We start from the raw sequence: 15499 nt of genomic DNA, 5'->3' as shown, positions 1-15499 counted from the left end.
AGGCAGGACGTTCGGCCGCACTCCTCCTGCAGGAGCGGCCGACGCTCGCCGTCGCCATGGGGACCAGCTGGGGCTGAGTGCCGAGCATTCGGTAATCGGCTACTGTCAGGGAGGAGGGATCATGTGACGCTGGCCACGTCACATGACCTCTTCCCTCCACTATTTAAACAGGCAATCTGCTGGCCACAGGTTGCCTGTGATTTTTGTCTCTTAGGCTGTGTATTATTGTTATTAAGCTTACCTCTGGAATTGACCCTTGATCTGCTTCCTGACACCTCTTCTGCCTGCTTTTATACAATTACTTTACGGTCACAAACTGTAAATTTGTTAACCAACAATGTAACTGCAGTATTGACTGGTTGTATTGGACAGAAATGCAGCAAAGGCCCCAAATGTAGGGTCTTGCACAAAATGGGTGGTTTTTTTAAAACCAGAATATAACAGCGGTATTTAATGCTTATATTGGACTACCAAAAAAAAACTGTAGGGACACACATATAAATAATATGAAAACTTTATTAGATAATGAATAATTGCAACAACTCATAAATAAAAAAAATTTAAAAGCATAGCAGCAATGCAGGTAGGTGCTGCGACAAGTAGCTCACAAACTGATCAACAAGGTATGAAATCCCCACAACAAGAATATCTCAAAAGAGCAATAGCAAAAGTATACCAATAATCTCCCAGGGACCTACCCCATCTACCCAGATGTCCTATGTATAAACATCCACATAGGGTCCCACAAGGGAAACCATCTGTGGATGCATAAACATCAGGCAGCTAAAAGGGGACAAAAGGACAGTGACGTCACCTATCACGCTTTGGATAGAGGAAGTATACTCACAGAATCACAATAACGCAAGAGTATGCACAAGAATATCGCATTATCACAGTCACATGGCCACAAGTAAACATCCCACAATGTGACATCACTGATCACACAATAGCTGATCGTGCGAGATCACGCACGGAAAAATCACATGACTGCAGTCACATGTTCGCACACATTGTGACGTCACATGGAAGCATAGAAGGTTTAATAGGTTGTGCTTATATTGGACTGTCACAAATGCAGTGCAGGGCGCAAATGTACTTTTTAGCAAAAATAAATAAATATGTTCCCACAGAATCTAACAGATGGATTTACTTGGATTGTACTTTACAGAAAAAATTATTAATATGTAACCCCCTGGGTCCCTGAACTCACAGAACGATTTCCTATATTATTTTGCCCTTCTCCTGGCACATATGCAGTGCAGGTGCACTTAAAAAATGGGTATATGTTTCCCACTAAATTAAAAAAACAGGGTTAAATTATTGTCCCTGGCATATGCTCTGCTGGTGCACTGTACTTGCACAAAATGGCCGCCAATGCCCACCTAACTAACAAACGGATAAAAGTTATTTCCCTTACGCCCATGACAGCACCCTTGACAGCACCCTTGAGAGACCGCCTCCATCCAGGACAGGAACTTTCGTGGAGAGCACTTAAGGAGGAGCATGGCCCAAAGACCACCAGTTCCTGTTTCCTGTCCTAGACAGAGGACGGTGCATGGAGAGCAGAAGATTTAGGCTGCAGGGCCCCTGGGTTTGATCTGGAGAGGGGTTACCTGTCCCGGCATAAGTATCCTCTAGGAGCCGCTGGCGGAAGTCTGGCGCTCGCTTCTGGGGTCCGGGTTATGCCGTGCTGCCGTTACTCTGCAGTCCCGGCCGCGCCGGAAGGTGCGTATGGCACGCCGGCCCTTCCTGACAGTGTTCAGGCAGACCGGGGCCTCCCTCTACCGTAGGGCATCGCAGAGGGTTAAAATCTTGCGATACAAGCGAGATCCGGAAATGGGGCCTCGTGACTTCCGGTTTTTGGAACACAGCGTGCGTTCCGGAAGTAGGAAGCAAATATCCTACTAAAGGCCGCAGATAGCTCCAGCAGGACCCGGCCGAGGGAGTTCTCACCCACAGGAGGCGCGCGGTCAGAAGCAGCCCAGCCAGCCTACTAAGAAGCCGGATTTTGTTCTGGAACTCACTCTATCCTACAGTGTCATGGAAAATGAGAGTGCCCAGCGCGCCGATCAGCAGGAGGATCATGAGAATAGATCGGTACTCCTGGTGGGGTAAGGGGGATCATTCCCCATCCATTTCTTTTTTTGTCATGCTAAAACGTCCTTTCCCTTTGCCTTGCCTTTTAGACTATAAAAGAGGGCCCTAGAAAGGCAGTCTCAAAAACCAGAGGGAAGGAATGTGGCATCTGTAAAAAGAAACTTGCACCCTCTTGGCCAAAATTGTTATGTCAACGTTGTGTTGAGAAAGTAGTGGAAGAAGAATCCCCATCCCTACTGCAGAATATTAGGGATATGGTGAAGTCATATTTAAAAAAGAGCCTCCCTTTCCATAGTCTCGACTCAGTTAATTGGGACAGGCCTCCTAAGTTGGATGCACCTGTTGCAAAAAATATATATAAAAAAATCGGCCTTACCATTTGAGGATCTGGGCACTCTTAAAGACCCTATGGATAGGCGAGCGGAAGCTTACCTCAAAAAGGTCTGGGAGACCTCAGCTCAAGCCTTTAAGCCAAATATTGCCGCCACATCCACTGCTAGGTCTTTAAAGTTATGGCTACAGGAATTAGAATCTCACATTCGGAATAAAACCCCGAGAGATCAATTATTAGTCGTTTTTCCCACTATACTTAAAGCGGTAGATTTTATTCCTGACTCCTCAGCGGATGGTCAGCTGCACTCTCTAATTCTGCCAGGCAAGCTATTTGGCTCAAAGGGTGGTCGGGAGACACTGGATCAAAAAAATTAAAAAAAAATCTGAGGCCAAGTACTCTCAAGGTACAGGTATCCGCTCTAAGTACCTTTTTTGATTCCCCCATCGCTAACCAGAAGATTTTTTTAAGCCATCAGCAGACTTAGACCTATACCTGGTCCTTCAGCCCCCCCCCTGGGACCTCAACTTAGTTCTCACTAGTCTCATGGATCCTGCTTTTGAACCATTACAAGAATTGCCCATAAGACTCTTGTCCTTCAAAACTGCTTTCCTTGTGGCAATCACCTCAGCCAGGAGGGTCGGTGAAATTTCAGCCTTTTCTATTTCTCCACCTTATACTAACATCCTAGATGACCGGGTGCTCATTAAGCCAGACCCTTCCTTTTTACCGAAAGTGGTCTCTATGTTCCATAGAACACAGGTCATTATCCTTCCTTCCCTGTGTCAAAATCCGAGTAATGAAAAGGAGAAGAAGCTCCATTGCTTGGATATAAAAAGATGCCTATCGCATTACCTGGAGGTTACTAGTCAGTGGAGGAAACCCTCAAAGCTGTTCATTCAATTCAGTGGGAAAAATAACGGTCTCGCAGCCTCTACTAAATCCCTTTCCAGATGGATTGTGAGCACCATTACTTTGGCCTATTCTTCAGCTAGAAAGACTCCCCTGAAGGGTTTTGGTGCTTATTCCACTAGATCAGTTTCCACTTCTTGGGCAGAAAGGGCTGACGCTACCTTAGAACAGATTTGTAGAGCAGCCACATGGCAGTCACCCTGTACCTTCTTTCATCACTACAGACTACGACTGTGTCACTGGGCTCAGGGCAGGGTAAAAAAATGTTGCACTGCAACCAACAAGCCTTTCAAAAAGTGCCATTAATTTGACGAACACCAAACTCAAACCCAAACTTTTTACTGAAAAGTTTGTGTTCGGGGGTCCAAAAATCCTAAAGTCGGTTCACTCAACCCTATCAGTAATCCATCAGAGATCCAAAACAGAGATAACATGTGAACAGAATATTTGCATGTCTTATGTGTTTTGTACCCACTCCTGTTTTTGGCTACCAAATTACAAGCCAAATCTGATGGGACCATACAGGCCTAACAGCTGCTACATAGAGAGGATCTGTTGTGCGTCTAATTTTTTTTTCCTTCTGACAGTTCAGAAAAAGGGTAAAATAAATGATGATGTCAGCCAAGCCAAAAAGGCTAGATAGTAGCCCAGTCATGAAGTGGGGAGCGTGGGAACAGCATGAGAATTTCACAGAGTGGCCCTATGACATAGTGGTGAGGTGGAATCAGTATGAGGAGACCACAGAGTGGCCCAATGACAGAGTCTGGATGTGGTGGCAGCATCAGGTGGTCACAGAGTGGCACAATGACAGAGTGTGGAGGTGGCAGCAGCAGATGGAGGCCACAGAGTGGCACAATGACAGAGTGTGGAGGTGGCGGCAGCATCAGGGGACCACAGAGTGGCAAGGTGACACAGTGTGGAGGTGGCAGCAGCATAAGGAGGCCACACAGTGGCATGATGACAAGAGATTGCGGAGATGGCAGCAGCATGAGGAGGCCACAGAGTGGCACGATGACAAAGTGTGGAGGTGTCAGCAGCATGAGGAGGCCAAAGAGCAGCATGATGACAAGATATTGCGGAGGTGGCAGCAGCATGAGGAGGCCACAGAGTAGCACAATGATGAGAGACTGTGGAGGCGGCAGCAGCATGAGGAGGCCACAAAGTGGCACAACAACGAGAGATTATGGATGTGGCAGCAACATGAGGAGGCCATAGAGTAGCACAACGACGAGAGAATGCAACACGAGCTGGCCACAGAGTAGAGTGACGACAAGAGATTGTGCAGGTGGCAGCAGCATAAGGAGGCCAGAGTAGAACAACGACGAGAGATTGTGGAAGTGACCGCAGCATGAGGAGGCCACAGAGTAGCATGACGACGAGAGATTGTGGAGGTGGCAGCATCATGTGGAGGCCAGAGTAGCAAAACAACAAGAGATTGTGGAAGTGGCAGAAGCATGAGGAGGCCACAGAGTGGCACGACGACAAAGTATGGAGGTGTCAGCAGCATGAGGAGGCCACAGAGTAGTGGCCTCCTCGGCTCGGCACGATTTAATAATACACATTGTCCGGCACAAAATTGGCAAATTTAAGTTTAAGGATATTGGCCCCTCATGAAAGCTTTAAATATTTGGGACTAGAAATAGCAAAGGACCCGTTTAGATTTATTCATTTGAATCCTATGCCGCTGCTTTGGAAAATTAGAGAGAGGATTAAGATTTGGAATAAACTTCACTTAAATCAGATAGGATAGGTCTTATTAAAATTATTCTGTTACCTCTGTTACTTCAGAAACTAATTTAATCAGTTTCTATGAGGAGGTAAGGTCTAGACTTGACAGTGGTGAATCAATGGATGTCGTATATCTGGACTTCTCCAAAGCATTTAACACTGCACCACATAAAAGGTTAGTATATAAAATGAGAATGCTCGGACTGGGAGAAAACATCTGTATGTGGGTAACTTGCTCAATGATAACATAGTACATAAGGCCGAAAAAGACATTTGTCCATCCAGTTCGGCCTGTCATCCTGCTAGTTGATCCAGAGGAAGGCAAAAAAAAAACCCTGTGAGGTAGAAGCCAATTTTCCTCACTTTAGGGGAATAAAAAATTCCTTCCCGACTCCAATCAGGCTATCAGAATAACTGCCTGGATCAACTTCCCCACTCTAGTAGCTATAGCCTGCAATATTATTACACTCCAGAAATACATCCAGGCCCCTCTTCAATTCCTTTATTGTGCTCACCATCACTACCTCCTCAGGCAGAGAGTTCCATAGTCTCACTGCTCTTACCGTAAAGAATCCTCTTCTATGTTTGTGTACAAACCTTCATTCCTCCAGATGCAGAGGATGTCCCCTCGTCACAGTTACAGTCCTGGGGATAAATAGATGATGGGATAGATCTCTGTACTGACCCATGATATATTTATGCATAGTAATTAGATCTCCCCTCAGTCGTCTTTTTTCTAAAGTGAATAACCCTAATTTTGATAATCTTTCAGGGTACTGTAGTTGCCCCATTCCAGTTATTACTTTAGTTGCCCTCCTCTGGACCTTCTCCAGCTCTGCTATGTCTGCCTTGTTTACAGGAGCCCAGAACTGTACACAGTACTCCATGTGTGGTCTGACTAGCAATTTGTAAAGTGGTAGGACTATGTTCTTATCACGGGAAACTATGCCCCTTTTGATGCAACTTATTATTTTATTGGCCTTGGCAGCAGCTGCCTGACACTGTTTTTTGCAGCTTAGTTTGCTGTTTATTAAAATTCCTAGATCCTTTTCCATGTCAGTGTTACCGAGTGTTTTACCATTTAGTATGTACGGGTGACTTGCTATCACGATCGGCGTGACTATCACATATGTGACACAGAGGGAGGGAAAGAGGAAGGCCCTGCCCAAGTGAGAGGGAAGGTGGTGACCCCTGACTCACCTTGCGGCTGGCACCTGGCTGCCCTGACGTCCCTAGACGGGTTCCTCACCCGTACGCCGATCACGTGCCTAAAACCCTGGCTTTCCCTAAGATGAGCCCTAGATAGTGAACAGGGCGGTGGGAACACTAGTCCGCACCACTAGCTCTAAAGGAAAACACCAAGGGGAGGACAGACAATACAGACTCAACATATAATCCCAGGTGGGTGACAACAGGAGACAACAAAAAGCCCAACAGGGATCCGGAGGGTAGCACTCTGGAACAACAACCAGGATTCACAGCTCCAGTGGGTCAGTATAGAAGTCCAGGCAGGAAGCTCTATAACTGGCAACTAGAGAAGTGTGAGAGGAGAATATAAGGAGGTTGGGAGTGGCAGACAAGAAACAGCTGAGGAGGAGAAGCTACGGATCCCTGAGTGAGACAAAAAGGATTGCAAGGCAAACACAGAAAACAATCACTAAGAAACAACGTGATCTTTAGACATAGAGCGCGCAGCCACCCGCTGCGACTTCCTGACCCCGGGTATAACGGAGTCAGACGTGGCTCTTGACACCCTCGTGACACTTGCATTATTCCTTCCCATGTGCATAACCTTACATTTGTCAGTGTTAAACCTCATCTGCCACTTATCTGCTCAAGCCTCCAGTCTATCCAGATCTCTCTGTAGTAGTATACTGTCCTCTTCAGTGTTAATTACTTTACGCAGGTGCTAATTACTTTAGAAAACATAGGGTGTTTATTAATTGTACACACTCAGATTGGGTTACTGTCACTAGTGGCATACCTCAGGGGTCAGTATTGGGGCCTATTCTCTTTAATATATTTATTAATGATCTTGTAGAAGGCTTGCACAGTAAAATATACATTTTTGCAGATGACGCTAAACTGTGTAAAGTAATTAATACTGAAGAGGACATTATCCTGCTACAGATGGATCTGGATAGATTAGAGGCTGACAAATGTAAGGTTATGCACATGGGAAGGAATAATACAAATCACCCGTACATACTAAATGGTAAAACACTCGGTAACACTGACATGGAAAAGGACCTAGGAATTTTAATAAACAGTAAACTAAGCAGTAAAAACCAGTGTCAGGCATCTGCTGCCAAGGCCAATAAGATAATGGGTTGCATAAAAAGGGGCATAGATGCCCGTGATGAGAACATAGTCCTACCACTTTACAAATCACTAGTCAGACTACACATGGAGTACTGTGTACAGTTCTGCTTTACGGTAAGAGCAGTGAGACTATGGAACTCTCTGCCTGAGGAGGTGGTGATGGTGACTACAATAAAATAATTTAAGAGGGGCTTGGATGAATTTCTGGATTGTAATAATATTGCAGGCTATAGCTACTAGAGAGGGGTTGTGGAGAAATTATTTAATGAACTATTATGGGCTAGTAAGAGGGTCAGGAAGAGATTAAGCTGGTTCACTAGGGCATATAATCAAGGTGGTTTGGATGTTCTGGATATGAGGCTCTATTACTTAGCGGCAATTATTGTTTTGATAATGAAATGGGAACAAGATGAGTTTTTACATTTTACAACATTTATTGCATAATAGTCAAGTTATGAAAATATAATGGAATAACAAAATTTCAAAAGTCTTGTTTTTCAGTTTAAAAGTCTTAGACCCCTTGCAGACGAGCGTGTCCGGATTTGGTCCGGATGCGTCCCGATGCATTGCGGCAAACCCGCGCGAGTAGGAACGCAATTGCAGTCAGTTTTGACTGCGATTGCGTTCCGATGTTCAGTTTTTATCACGCGGGTGCAATGTGTTTTGCATGCGCTTGATAAAAAACTGACTGTGGTACCCAGACCCGAACTTCTTCACAGAAGTTCAGGTTTGGGTTAGTTGTACTGTAGATTGTATTATTCCCCCTTATAATATGGTTATAAGGGAAAATATTAGCATTCTGAATATAGAATGTATAGTACAATAGTGCTGGAGGGGTTAAAAAAATAAATTAAAATAATTTAAATCACCTTAAACTACTTGTTCGCGCAGCCGACATCTCTTCTGTCTTGTTCTGTGAGGAATAGGACCTTTGATGACAACACTACGCTCATCACATGGTCCGTCACATGATCCATCACTATGGTGATGGATCATGTGACAGACCATGTGATGAACGCAGTGACATCAAAGGTCATATTGCTCACAGATGAAGACAGAAGAGATGCCGGCTGCGCAAACAAGTGGATTAAGGTGAGTTTAATTATTTTTATTTATTTTTTAACCCCTCCAGCACTTTTAGTGGATTTAGGTGAGTTTAATTATTATTTTTTTAACCCCTCCAGTTCTATTTTACTTAGCATTCTGTATTCAGAATGCTATTATTTTCCCTTATAACCATGTTATAAGGGAAAATAATAATGATTAGGTCTCTATCCCGATCGTCACCTAGTAACCGTGCGTGAAAATCGCACCGCATCCGCACTTGCTTGCGGATGCTTTCGATTTTCACGCAACCCCATTCATTTCTATGGGGCCTGCGTTAACGCACAAAGAGGAGCATGCTGCGATTTTCACGCAACGCACAAGTGATGCGTGAAAATCACTGCTCGTGTGCACAGCCCCATAGAAATGAATGGGTCAGGATTCAGTGCGGGTGCAATGCGTTCACTTCACGCATTGCACCCGCGCGGAATACTCGCCCGTGTGAAAGGGGCCTTATTTGAGCAAGGCCCAGTACTGTTAAAAGTGCTGCAGGCATCTGCTTTTGCGTTTGTGAACGGTCATATTTTCCCGTTGCAAAAACCAGCAGTAGTCGCCCATCATGTTGGGATTCCAGCGGCATTGATACCTGTTCACTTGTAAGAATACCAAATTGGGTGGGGAAAAAGTCAAGATGGGAATGTAAGAAATGCACTTTCAATGACATTCGGAAGCCAAGTTGTACATATGCTTTAAGCATGTTGTATACTAATTCGGCATAGTTTGCAGCTTGTCTGTTCCCAAGAAAGTTCTGCACTACTAGCACAAAGGCATCACAAGCTGCAAGACGCACTCGCTTTGTCAGATTCTTGCGCTGATCATAAGTAGTGTATTTGCCACATATGTAGCAGAAATTGTCTGGATCGTTAATACATTCGAGTTTATCCATCTTAAGTTGAAAAAATGATAGCTCACTTTATCAAAATCTGTCCAGCTTGCTTTATATACTTACTGCTCACATCAGCCTGAGTGCGTCCGAACAGGTCTGGACATGTCCATTGGAATATCGCCAATATAATGCATTAATATTATAACTGAGTAAGCTTTGCATGTATAACTTAAGGACCTCCGCCATACATGTACGGTGGAAGTCTGTTCCCCAAACATGGCACCAGCTTGCACGTGCAGCGGGAGCCATAGCCACAGCGTTTCTGCTATTTTAAATAGCAGAGACCCGTGGCACATGTATGCGATCAGCCATAAGGCTTTCAGATGCCGTAGTCAAATGTGACCACGACATCTGCGCAGTCCGGAAGTGGCAGTATATTACATTGATCTAATAGGCTGAAGCCTCAAGCAGGCTTCGGTGCCTATAAGATGACTATACCAATACAGGCCACTGGCAGAATTGTATTGGTATAGTGCAAATGAAGTGTTCAATGGTCTCTATATAGACATCAATGAACACAATAGGCAATCTAAGTATTGCCAGTTATTGTTACCCAAAGTGACTTAAAAAAGTAAAAAAAGTTTTTGCAAATATAAAAAAAGTTCAAATCACTCCCTTTCCTAAAAATAAAATAAAAAATTACTTAACTCCTTAAGGAAAGGGCTCATTTTCACCTTAAGGACAGGCCATTTTTTGCTAATCTGACCAGTGTCACATTATTTGGTGATAACTTTAAAACGCTTCGACTTATCCAAGCCATTCTGAGATTGTTTTTTCGGCACATATTGTACTTCATGACACTGGTAAAATAGAGTTAAAAAAAATCATTTTTATTTATAAAAAAATACTAAATTTACCAAAAATTTTCAAAAATTAGCAAATTTCCAAGTTTCAATTTCCCTATTTCTATAATACATAGTAATACCTACAAAAATAGTTATTACTTTACAAAAATAGCTATTACTTTACGTTCCCCATATGTCTACTTCATGTTTGGATCAAAATTTCAAAATTTCACTTTATTGGTAGATTTTTCAAACACCCCATATGTGGTCGTAAACTGCTGTACGGGCACATGGCAAGGCGCAGAAGGAAAGGAATGCCATACGGTTTTTGGAAGGCAGATTTTGCTGGACTGGTTTTTTGAAACACTCTATATGTGGCCGTAAACTACTGTATGGGCACACAGTAGGACATAGAGGGAAAGGTGCGCTGTATGGTTTTTGAAAGGCAGGTTTTGCTGGACTGGTTTATTTACACCATGTCCCATTTGAAGCCCCCCTGATGCAACCCTAGAGTAGAAACTCCATAAAAGTGACCCCATCTAAGAAACTACACCCCTCAATGTATTCAAAACTGATTTTACAAACTTTGTTAACCCTTTAGGTGTTCCACAAGAATTAATGGAAAATAGAGATACAATTTCAAAATTTCACTTTTTTGGCAGATTTTAAATTTTTATTATTTTTTTTCCAGTTACAAAGCAAGGGTTAACAGCCAAACAAAACTCAATATTTGTGTCCCTGATTCTGTAGTTTACAACACCCCATATGTAGTCGTAAACTGCTGTACGGGCACACGACAGGGCACAGAAGGAAAGGAATGCCATATGGCTTTTGGAAGGCAGATTTTGCTGGACTGGTTTATTTACACCATGTCCTATTTGAAGTCCCCCTGATGCACCCCTAGAGTGGAAACTCCAAAAAAGTGCCCCCATTTTAGAAACTACAGGATAGGGTAGCAGTTTTGTTGGTACTATTTTAGGGAACATATGATTTTTGGTGGCTCTATATTACACTTTTTGTAATGTAAGGTGACAAAAAATTGCTTTTTTACACAGTTTTTTTTTTTTTTTTTACGGTATTCACCTGAGGGGTTAGTTCATATGATATTTTTATAGAGCAGGTTCTTACGGACGCAACGATACCTAATATGCATACTTTCTTTTTATTTATGTAAGTTTTACACAATATCATTTAAAAAAATAAATAAAAAAATCATGTTTTAGTGTCTCCATATTCTGAGAACCATAGTTTTATTCAGTTTTTGGACGATTAGGTAGGGTCTCTTTTTTTTGCTAGATGATATGACAGTTTGATTGGCAGTATTTTGGGAGCATATGACTTTTTGATCGCTTGCTATTACACTTTTTGTGATGTAAGGTGACAAAAAATGGCCTTTTTACACTTTTTTTTTTATGGTGTTCACCTAAGGGGTTAGGTCATGTGATATTTTTATATAGCAGGTTATTATGGACGCGGCGATACCTAATATGTATACTTTTTTAAATTTACTTAAGTTTTACACAATAACAGCTTTTTTAAAAGAAAAAAATATTGTTTTAGTGTCTCAATATTCAGAGCCATATTTTATTTATTTTTTTGGGCGATTGTCTTAGGTAGGGGCTCATTTTTTGCGAGATGAGGTGATGGTTAGATTTGTACTATTTTGGTGGTCATACGCCTTTTTGATCGCTTGCTGTTGTACTTTTAATGATGTAAGGTGACAAAAAAATGGTTTATTTAGCACAGTTTTTATTTTTTACGGTGTTCATCTGAGGAGTTAGGTCATGTGATATGTTTATAGAGCCGGTCGATACGGACGCGGCGATACCTAATATGTCATTTTTTTTAACTTTATTTGTGGAAAATGAAGGTTATTTTATTACTTGAAACTTAAAATTTTTTGGGGGCAAACTTTTTTTCTTTCAACTTTTTTTCACTTTATTTTTTGCCCTACTTTGGGACTTCAACTTTTAGGAGTCTGATCCCCCTTACAATGCATTCCAATACTTCTGTATTGGAATGCATTGGCTGTATGAGTAATACAGTGTGTATTACTCATACAGCTTCCTGCCTGTGAGATCCAGGGGGCTGGATCTCACAGGCTCTTTACCAGAAGGCAGCCCCAATGCCTAAGGAAGGCATCACGCTGCCTTCCCTGCTAACGGGTCCCCGTCACAACAGCACTCGTACCCGATAACCACTGCAGTCACTGCCCAATCACCTGGAAACGCCGCAAATCGCAGGTCTGAATTGACCTGCGGTTTGAGGTGATCGCCGATACGGGGGGGGGGGGGGGGGGGTCACAGGACCCCCTTGCGCATTATCCCAGGGTGCCTGCTGATTGATTTCAGCAGGCACCCAGTTCCGATCACCGCCCACCGCGCTTTAGCGATCAGAACTGGGCATGACGTACCGGTACGTCATGTGTCCTTAAGTACCAGGACATCATGATGTACCGGTACGTCATGTGTCCGCAAGAGGTTACACAGTAAAAAAAATAAACATCATGGGAATCGCCGCATGCGAAAATGACCATACTATTAAATATATATATATTAAAATTTTAAAATACTGACAAAATAGGGAGGCTCAACACTCCAGGTGAACGGATAGCGGTGGGTTCACTGCTGATTGGGTCACTCACCCAATTGTGAAATGAAATAATATAGCAAGGAGGAGCAGGCACACCACCTTCTGGAAAAATAGTGGACCACTGGAAATACTCTGTTAAAATTTTTATTCTGAGATATCACACATAAAATGGCCAATGAATTACTCTAAACAATAAACAATAAAATACACTGAGATAAAATTGATATAAAAGAAATATCACATAAAATGCCAAGATTGATATGTAGTCTCCTGGAAAAATGTCTCATGAGTTGAAGAGTGTGGCAGAGAATTATAACAATCCACTTGTCAATATTGGTCTGTCTCCATGAGACTCTTACCACTCAGTAGTGCCGATGCTGTTAGTGTGTGGTATACATGCACGGAGCAGTAGAGAAGTGTGGTCTCCAAGACACTGGACTCTGCACACTGAACGCTGAACGCTGGATCGATTTAGACAGGCACACAGCCCGGAGGACGTGCTCAGAGTGACTGATTACACAGCGATGAAAACTGCAATCACCTGAGCGCAGGACGCAGGACGCTGGACGCTGGGTTGGTTTCAAGTGCTTAGTTCGCAGGGCGTGCTTTCGATCAGGTGATTCTATGCAAATGAATCAGATGTTCCGATCAGCTGGTATGAATCGCCCAATCCCGTAGTTCACAGGTCCTTGTACCAAGGATAAGTCCAGGTCCTATATTGCATCAATGGCTGTGTTCAAAAATAGTTGTTACAGAATAATACTTTTTATCCACAGGATCTTCTGTACTTGGGGTCCGGACCAGTACTAGGTGTAGAAATTGCATAGTCGGCTAGACGCGTTTCGAGGCTACCTGCCTCTTCCTCAGTAGCTACCAGACTGCGCTCTTCTAAACATTATATAGGATACACAATTAAAATCATTGGTAAAACCTGAGATCAGATAAAAACACTTAAAACATGGCGTGGATTCTAAAAAAAGGATTCTAAAATGGAGAACCACATCGGTTACAAATATGTATCAAAGTATCAAATATCATTCTATGTCCCACAGAATATATATATATATATTATTCTCTTGCAGTGTTCACAATCGCACAAATATATTAAAAAGGTTCTTTCATAATATTATCATAATGTTATCATAATAGGTCTCAATGCACACATGCGTCTCCTGTGCGTTTCTTGTTCTCATATGTCTTAGTAGAAAATTTGTATGTCTCTTCAACCATAGCACATATAAGGATATTTGTAAGGTATTTCTATAACATTTTTATAAAATTTTTGTTACTGACAACAAGATATGGCATGCAATAATTATATAGTCATTATGTCAGAAACCTATCCTATATTTTGTATGTAATTTCATATATTCTTCTAAACTGAATTAATATTTTATTTCTTGTTGAAAGTAGATATAATGATGCCTGGGAGCAAGGGGAGATCAGGGTGCTGGACTAAGGACAGCTGACCCTGATGTCACATCGGTCCCAGGCAACCTATAAAAAACCGAATACTTCTAATTCTGCATTGAGACCTTTCGGAACCAACGAGCCAAATTCAAAAATCCTTCTTGACTCTACTCGGGACATATGCATAATGTGATTCCCTCCCCTCCAGTTAGGTTGTATTCTCTCTAGGGCCACATATCTTAATGTACTGGGATCTTGATTATGATGAGTTTTAAAATGTCTGGAGACCGTATGCTTCTCATATCCCTTGCGTATATTCGCGATGTGTTCCGAGACTCTTTTTTAGTGTCCTCTTGGTTCTCCCAATGTATTGCTTATCACATGTACATTGGAGCAGATAGATAACATCCGTAGTACTACATGTTAGAAATTCTCTAATTGTCCATCTATAATTATTACTTGTTGACATCACTAATTCTGTTTTTTTATTCTGATTTTTTGTGATTTTACAATTTGCACAGCTTCCACAACGGAAGAACCCATGTAGGCCTACCCATTTAGCAATGGTATCAGTTTGAGTTAAATTCCTATTTTTAATGGTTGGGGCAATTTTTAATGCTAACGAGGGGACTTTTGTATATATAATGTCTGGTACGACTGGTAGAAGATGTCCAATAACTGTCTTCACGAAGAAGATGCCAGTGTGTTTTGATCATTTTCTCAATCTTCTTATACTGAGAATTGAAGGGAAGAATAAGTCTTATTTTATTTTCTTCTGCATCTCTCTTTAGTTCTATATTGGGTTTGTCTTTGAAAAAGGTGGTTCTATCCATCATTTTCACCTTGTTCAAAGAATTTTGTAAAAGGGATGATGGATATTGTTTGGCATCAAAATTTTTCTTCATTATTTCTGCTTCCTCTTCAAAAGTGCTCTCAGACGTACAATTTCGTTTTAAACGCCTAAATTGGTTGATTGGTATGTTTGACAACCAACGAGGGAGATGGCAACTCGTGTGCAGGATGTAGCTATTTCGAGTTACTGGTTTATAGTATGTACTGCAAACTAATCTCTGTTTCTACAGCAATACATAAATCTAGAAATTCAACTTGTTTTTGACTGATGTTGGCAGTGAAAGTTAAATTTTGGTCGTTCCGATTTAGTTCTATAATAAATTCGTTCAGGTCATCTTCTCTCCCATTCCAAATGAAGAGGATGTCATCAATATATCGCCGCCAGAGGACCAAGTTCGACCCCAGCCGCGACCCAATCACCCTGTGCTCAAATTGTGCTACAAAGAGATTGGCGTAGCTGGGGATGCGAAAATGACCATA

The sequence above is a fragment of the Bufo gargarizans genome, chromosome 2 (assembly GCF_014858855.1).
Source record: "Bufo gargarizans isolate SCDJY-AF-19 chromosome 2, ASM1485885v1, whole genome shotgun sequence".
Taxonomy (NCBI): domain Eukaryota; kingdom Metazoa; phylum Chordata; class Amphibia; order Anura; family Bufonidae; genus Bufo; species Bufo gargarizans.
The sequence above is the reverse complement of the archived record's forward strand: the minus strand, read 5'-3'. Positions refer to the sequence as shown.